Source organism: Athene cunicularia (genome assembly GCF_003259725.1).
Source record: "Athene cunicularia isolate RWA chromosome 5 unlocalized genomic scaffold, athCun1 chr5_part1, whole genome shotgun sequence".
Lineage (NCBI taxonomy): Eukaryota > Metazoa > Chordata > Aves > Strigiformes > Strigidae > Athene > Athene cunicularia.
Genome location: NW_020799101.1, coordinates 21,675,207 through 21,683,415, shown reverse-complemented (window position 1 = coordinate 21,683,415; position 8,209 = coordinate 21,675,207).

The following is an 8,209-nucleotide window of genomic DNA, read 5'->3' as shown; positions in this document are numbered from 1 at the left end:
GAATGTAAACCAGAATGTAATTCAAAATAGATGGGGATGTTGAGGGGGTTAAAAAGGATGTGCTCCCATTCAGCTGTCGTCAGGTGTTAGAGGAGAAAGAGTGAACAATCTTTGCAAATGCAGCTAGTAATATAGATAAATAATGGATGCAGCTAGTGGCCTGAATGCATTTAGAGAATCCCAGCTGCTCCACTCAGTGTTTAATAGGCTAGAGGTGCAATTTCTTGCTACATAAATATTCGATATATTCCTACAGCTTTGCCACATAGGTGTAAACAACAATCAGCATAAAGAGGTACATAAATGTTTATTATAGGCTTCATTTTAGCTAACAGATGCTCAGTGAAAAGGCTGAAAGTTAAGGTAAAAAAGATGACTTGGGAAAACTTATCAATCACAAAAAGTGCTATGAAAGCAGCTTCATATATACAAGGATTTTATCTGTGGGAGATTTGTTCTGGTTACTGCAAGAAAGAGGCAGTTAGAAGTATACTTATATCAATGCATATGTCTTGTGGTGGATAGAGAAAGCTCAAGTTTGAGATTAATATGACTTCGATTCTCTGTAGTTATGCTTTTTTCTGGAATTTTCCAAAACTCTTCACAGGCAACTTTGCTTATGCTTAGCTATATAGGAAGAAATAAGAATATTTTCACAAATCATAAATTTAGTACACAGTGCCAAATTTGCCTTAAGAAGTGCAGTTCAGTCAACATTCATTTGTGTCCTGTTTATCAGTTCCCAGCCCAGTTCGAGCAGGGGAAGAATGAACTATAAGGTGCATATTCTCTTCTTTGATACCTGCATACTGAGGATGACCTTTACTCTTTTTATTAGTAGAACTGAAGTGTTTTATCTGTCTTTCTTTGTCTTCATCTATAAACAAAGACTCTTAAATTGGCCAGTGGCACAGGTAAGTTACCTTCCTTCTGCTGTAAGAAAATATGAGTTTGCTACTCAAACTCATGTTACCTAGTGTGACAGTGGTGTATGAGGTTACTATCTTATCTTGATGATTCAGCAGATCCAGAGTAGGTATCATAGGAATACTCCTCCTAGGAGGAACTCATTATTTAGAAAAAGATGTCAAATCTTGATATTAATATTTTTAAAATAAATAAATAATGTCTACGCTAAGAAACAAATTATCAAAGTGCCAATTTCTGTTAACCACCCCTTGGTTCAATTTGAACTTGATCTTTGGGAGCTTAACAGTCTTTTCCTATTAGGTTTTATCAACCTGTTATCTGACTGCTGCTCAGTTTTTTATACAAATAAACTGCTCAATCAATCAGCAATTCCCCACTTCTACATGATGAACTACAACAGGGATTGTAAGGAGCAGAGATGATGAATGAGAGTGAATTTTTTTTTTTTTTTATTTTATGGATGAGCTGTGTAAATATATTATTAATTTGGTTATTTTTATTGCCACAAACATTAGTATTATTTCTTCAGTAGAAACACTGAAATAATCAGTCAAGATTTTTCTCAACGTGGGGTTTCTGCATGCTCTATGTGAGAATTTATTTGTATATTTTTTCCCTGTGGGTGTTACTTAATAAATTGAGTGTGTGTGTAAATAAGGAAACAAACCTTAACACCTACCTAATGTACAAAATTTGTTTAGCAAGGGTATTGTTGATAAACTGTATAGAATATAGCAGTGTTGAGAAAGCTCTTGGTTTCTCTTGAAAGTAAGATCTGCATTTGTTGGAATGTGTTTTTAAGACCATATCCTAAAATAAAAATAAAGCTGTCCATTTAAAAGACTAAGTCTGTTATACACATGCACATCTTGTTTAAATTGTATGGAATACATTAGTCCGGTTGAGATTTTGCAAGGTGAATAAATTCCTATATACCAAGCATGAGATCAGTTTCAATGCAGAGAGCAAATACAGCTAGTAATAATTATTTAGCTGGTGTAGCATTATGTAGTGTATAAATCCCTAACAAATAGTTATACATATTATCATTAACCCTTGTGTCATCTTCAGTTAATGTTAATACCTAATCAATTATATCAGACATTAGTCTCTTCCTTCAATTCTCTGTGAAAGCAGAAAAAGTAATTCTGAGGAACCCAGAGCACCCTGATACAGATGGTTATTATTTGAGTCCAGGAAACGCCTTGATGTTGTTACGTTTTTATATGGTTTTACACTTAGCATTTGTAGCAGGTATTTCCTGATCAATACATATAAACTCTTAGGTATTCACAGTGAACTTTTTTATTTTGTTTTGTTTTCCAGTTGACATAATGGTAACTATTCATTCTGTGCAACAACATTTTCAATCTAGATAAGATGCATGAAAGCTAATGGATTTTAAAGGCATTAGGAGTAAACACGGCTGAATAACAGCCAAACAATTTAGTGTTAAGTGGATACTTAATTCCACTGCAAAGTGAGGGGTGCTATGCTCAATGCCACTGAGAGAACTCACTGTCAAAATTAGACGAATGGGCAAGCTGAGTATGAACGAATCAGTAATTTTTCATGGATAGAAACTCTCTGTATTAAAAATATTTCTGATCATTATATTCCTTCTTCTATGTTATTTAAAATGTAGATACATTTAGTAAGAACCTATGATATATACATCTTTTTATATTAAGATTTTCAGAGTAATTTGAAAAATTAATGTGATTTTGTGATTTTAAATATGTAATGAATGAGAAGAATTAGCCTAAATCTGTAACACAGCTACAAATAATCTGACCAGGAACAGCTGGAATTTAGCTTGTAGTATAGTGTATATAAGATAATACTTCCAGTGTTTCTATTTTCAGGAGAAGCCATGACTAAGTTCAGATGAAGTTACCTCTCACCTTGCATTGCATGAATCTGATTTTTTCCATCTCTAAAAATAAAAGACCAAAAAATAAATTAAAAAAATAATTAAAATGTGGCAGAAAATCAGACCATAAGTTACTAACACTGACTGTTTTTTCACTTCTTGATACAAATATCAAGACTGGTTGTAAATATTCAGACCACGTTTCTTTGAAGAGATCACACAATGGATAAATTTGTAAGAATTTACTATAGTGCTGTTCCTGACAGGGGTACCCTACATGCAAGGTTATGCTGCTTGTGTGACAATCAGTCTGGGACTAGGAACCATGGAGCAGGCATTAGTTGTTCTCATAGCCACATGCGGAGTCTCTCCACCCCAGGACTCCTGGGGTTAAGCTTAAGCAGGCAGGAGAATGTGGTTGAACAGGAACCATCTGCACATCTCAAAACCCATAAGGAAGTGCTGAGGTAGATGCTTCCCTCTGCTGCCCTTTGTCCTCAGTCTTGCATGGAGAAGTCCCCAGGCCTGCACTGAGCTGGAGAAACAGTGGTAAGGAGACCACAGAGGAGGTCTTGACAGTTGCCTGAACACAGGCTGCAGAGCAGAGCAATGTGCTGGTGACAAACACCTTCGCATGAGGTGTGTAGTGCAGACTCTCCAGACCACGCACACAGCCTTACTTATCTCTCTTAATATGGATCAAGAAGCATATTAGCCAGTTATTCTTTATTTTGTAGGTCTCTGGATGACCAAACACTGCATAAAGGTAGAATATTTTGTTCTGCATATGAAAACGTTTTCATAGCAATCCATAGTTTTGCCTTTGTATCAGTGAACATCTCCATACAACAGAGAAAATTCAATCCAAGAGTAACTGGCTTAAAACCAGTATCATGACTGAGTGCTTGCAGTTCTGTTGCTCTTTCTGGATTTGGTTGTCATCAGCTTCATTGGGGTCCAGTTTCCTGAGGAATAGCCTGGAAACCAATGATGCTCAGAAACGCACAAGCTGTGTGAAAAGCACTTTTCTATTTTGATCTAAAAAATGAGTAGCATGTCCAGGATCGGGAGGAGATGAAGATGATCTGTTCCTAGGTTTTTTTTATGTTGAAATCACAAATCAATAGCTCTAGATTTGTCAGGCCAAACTTAAACACTAATTCTATCTCACCTTTCATGTCTTTCCCAATATACAATCCTGTTTATGACCTAATCTAAATATCATAAAAATCAGTGGTATTTTCTCTAGACCTTTAGCTCATGAGCTAGACACAGATCTCCTACTCAGTCTACCTCCAATAAAAATTTCAACAACAGAAATAATTTTTGCTATGATCTTCTCTTTCTGTAGTATCAGAAGATTGTTAAAGGTCAGGATTTAATATATACGTATATGCATCATTTGTATAAAGTATATGCACCATGGCACAGTTCATTCCATATTTCAAGCCAAGCAGAATTTGTTACAGCAGAAATTTCCAATCTTCCTCCTATTGCTCCAAAAGATTAAATACCCTTTTTAATATTCCTCAGTCATCCCTAGACCAGAAGTGAGCATCGCAATGTATTACTGACACAGCACCGGCCCTGTTTTCCTTTACCCAGTTTTTCCTGTTGTAGATGCACTCTGCAATGTAAGTTGACAGCAATGTCCAAAGTAACCTCACTACCCATTAGAGTAACTTCTAAAACATGCCATAATCAGGCATAGGAAGTATATTCTGTGGCACTCTAGATCCACTAAGGCTTAAGTGCTTCTGCTGCTAAGTGTAGCCTTTCTAAAATGGAAAAAGAAATTAAATCCATTTTGTATCTGAAAAGCTACTGTAAGCACTCTGGTGGTTAGAGCTGATGTGCACTTTTCTTTCCACACTTTCAGCTGCAATTAAATGTTTATTTGAAACTCTTCAAATCTATATGAAAGATAAGTATATTTTAGAGTGGAGATTTAAATATAATGGTAATTAATATTAGCTGATTACATAAAGGAAAGTTAGTAGGATAACAGGCTGTTTTGAGCTTTATCACTAATGTGTTATCAGAAGAGTGGTTCTGACAACTTGTGCTGATGATAGGAATGGAACTGTTGGTCAAAATGTTTTCTGGCTATTGCTGGTTTTATCAACGCCCTTGCTATGTGGAAATACACAAGAAAAATATAGGAGAACATTTTCTAAAATCAGCAATAGATGAATGGTTTGTCTTGAGTATGTGTTGATTAGTCTTTCAAGTTGTATTTTGTCTCCCCTATCCTTTTTTCCCTTGTTTTGACCAGATTCCTCCTCCCTTCCTAGTTCCAAGTCAGAATCTACTGACAAAAGCTACCTAGCTACTCTCAAAAGCAACAACTGTGTTCTTATACTTTCTATCCTTCTGTCTTTTTGTTGCTGTTGCCTCTCCTGTGTTGGATCTAGTAGTGTTATTCAGGCTGGATGAATCAATTGATCTTTCCGGTCTAATGGAAAACTAATCTTTTTGGTTGTTGGGAATTGTATTCTCTATTAGACCAGGAAGTTGAGATGACTCACCCTGCAGCCAGGTACCTGTGAGGGGAGGCAAGGGCAACAGACTAGCCTCTTTGGCCATAAACCTAGTTTAGAATAAATCAAGCATGCTAACAGATATTGTGGATATTCACTTATATATGTGGATTATTTACACATATAAAAGATTGATATAACTCTACTGTCACTGTGAAGAACTGAACTCAGGAACTTTGGGCTATTTCATCTTTGGAAGCTAGATAGTAAATATAGAGTATGAAATATGCATAAAAAGCCTGTTGGTATTATGGTTTATTCTTGTGTTTGTGTGTTTCTTTTGCAGGGACAATGACCATATTAAAAAAGTTATGATTGCCCTATTTGAAAACTTAATAGCCTGTCTCTTCAAGTAGTGGTTGGTTTTCTGTTTGGTTTTTAAGCTAAATATAAATGTGGATTTAAATTATTGGTGAGAGACAGTTTTTTCGGGTGTGCTAAGTTCTGTTGACTTAATTGGTAGCATACTGCTTTACTCTCAGGGAAGTGTCTAGCCTAACATCTTAACAAACTGATTCTGAAAAACATATAGATCGATACACAGAAAATGTAAGGAATTTTGAACCTAGAAGAAAATAATCTGGTAGAACACTCCTTGACAAATATTTAATTGTTGATCTCAAGCAATATTCCTAAAATGTGTCTATAGTGATTTGAGGGCTTTTTGCTTACCTAGTTTGGTTTAATGTAAAATCTGAATGCATTTGATTTCTAGTAATTTACTGATTATTTAAGTAAAACCAAAATGTTTCATAATTCACATCTGCTACCATTATATTTGCTCGTTTACATGACAGCACGCTCTATCTTATACAACTAAAGCTCTAAATAATCAGCTCTCAACATTATGAGATTTTTTTTAAAGTGTGTTTGACTGTATCCTTTAATGTTCCTGAAATCATGGCTGACTGAAAGAAGAGTGTTGCATTTAAGGTAATGAATTCATTTGGTAAGAGATGAATCCCCTTGCATTCTAGCCCGTCCTCAGAGATTAGAGGGGCTAGGGGCGGATGGACTTATCTCTCAATAAGTGTGCCAATTATGGCCGTGACTATAGGCCTGACACCAGCTGCATGAACAGCCCGTGTGCTGTAGGTCCAGTGGCATTCAAGGGAAGCAGTCAGGTTCACAAATAGTACAGTTTATTCTTATGCAACATCTACAGGTTCTTTGAGATTGCCTAGGATAAATGCACAAACTTCAGGTTGGCTATATAGCACTACACACAAAAACCTGATTGCAATCACACACACTTAATTCCCAGGTAATCACTTGGCATAGTGAGGGCCCAAATCTTACCAAAAGGCATCCCTTTGGCAGGGGGTGAGTAGCACAAACCTGTTGATCTGTCACTCCGATTTGGTATTGGATTATCATCCCTCCCAGTTAGATACAAACTCAGTGGAGTATTTATCTAAGTATGCATGTGTCAGTGGGTGGGACTGTGGTCAAGCCATTGTTTCTTGAGGAATGACACAGCACATTCCTTGGTGCAAGGTGTGTGTGCTGGTTTTGTGGGAAAAGAGGAAGAATGAAAGATAAGGTCTGCAGAGTACTGCAAAATGGTCCTTGAAAGAAGGGGAAGAGGAGATAAATCTGCGTAGTCATGTCCAGTGTTCCTTGAGAGAATTAGAAGAATGGGACCAAGCATACTCCACTTCATATTCCTCCTTGGTGCCTTGGCAACACAAATCACTGGATCTCCATCCCATCCTGTGTTTGTTTTGAGCACCATGTGTTAAGGAAATGTGTGTTTTGTAGTTTTTTCACTGTTTAGCTTTTTCCACACTTCCAACACAAAGATATCTGTGACATTTTCACATGTATTTTACACACTGGAAAGCTACCTTTTAACTTAAAAAGAATGGCATGGATTCAACATTTTTACCACAAGTATATATATTTTAAATATTTGGGAAATAAATCCATAATAGAAACCTTTATCCATTGACAATTAAATAAAAACCATAATTATAGAATATTCTTGATCAAATGAAAACTATGCAGAAAGCAATACAATATGGATATAAATCTTGACAATAAATTCTATGAGGTTTAGCTGAGACACTGAGAAACAGGGATTTGTTTGTTTAAAGACTTTTAAGAAGAGAAATAGCTGCTGTGATTATTTTTCTCAATGACAGCTTGTTGTATCAGATATTACCTTCTTGGATAAGATATTACATTGATGTTTACACATTAAACAGTATCTATCACATTGTTTAGCTTCTCATGTTGTTTCACAATATATGAAAGACCATGTTAAAAGTAAAATTTTTCTTTTGTGAAAACTAATTTTAGTATTTTTATTAAAATATGTTTCTTTAGTCCCATTATAGCGATGTTAATATTTATGAATCTCTTTAAATATTTAGTAATAATTTAGGGAACAATGTCATGTGGAAATCTAGACTCCAGACAGGAAATATTTAACACAAGTTTCATGGATTTCAGCTGATGTTTGAAACCTATCTTCAGGGATCTAAATGCCAGTATATTCTATTACCTATAATAAACCCAGGTTTCCATTTAAAATTTAGAAATTATACCCTCAACAGAACAAAATAAGGGCCTAAGTAACCATCAGTATTTTTCAGAAAATATCAGCTTTGTTGTTCCTAGCTTATTGATTTGACTGAAAGGTGTTTGTTCAGCTTCTTGCCATTGATAACATCAACTGGCAGATTAAGACAAGGTATTAAATAATTTAGATTCTTTTCTTTGTCTTAGGGCTCACTGGGATCATTGCACAAAAGCCATTTGCAGAGGGAATTTCAGAGGACAGAGGGTCAGCTGTGTAATAACTATTTCATTGTAGAAAAGAGGTAAGTAACACCGAGTAACATTTTATACTACATCATTCAAT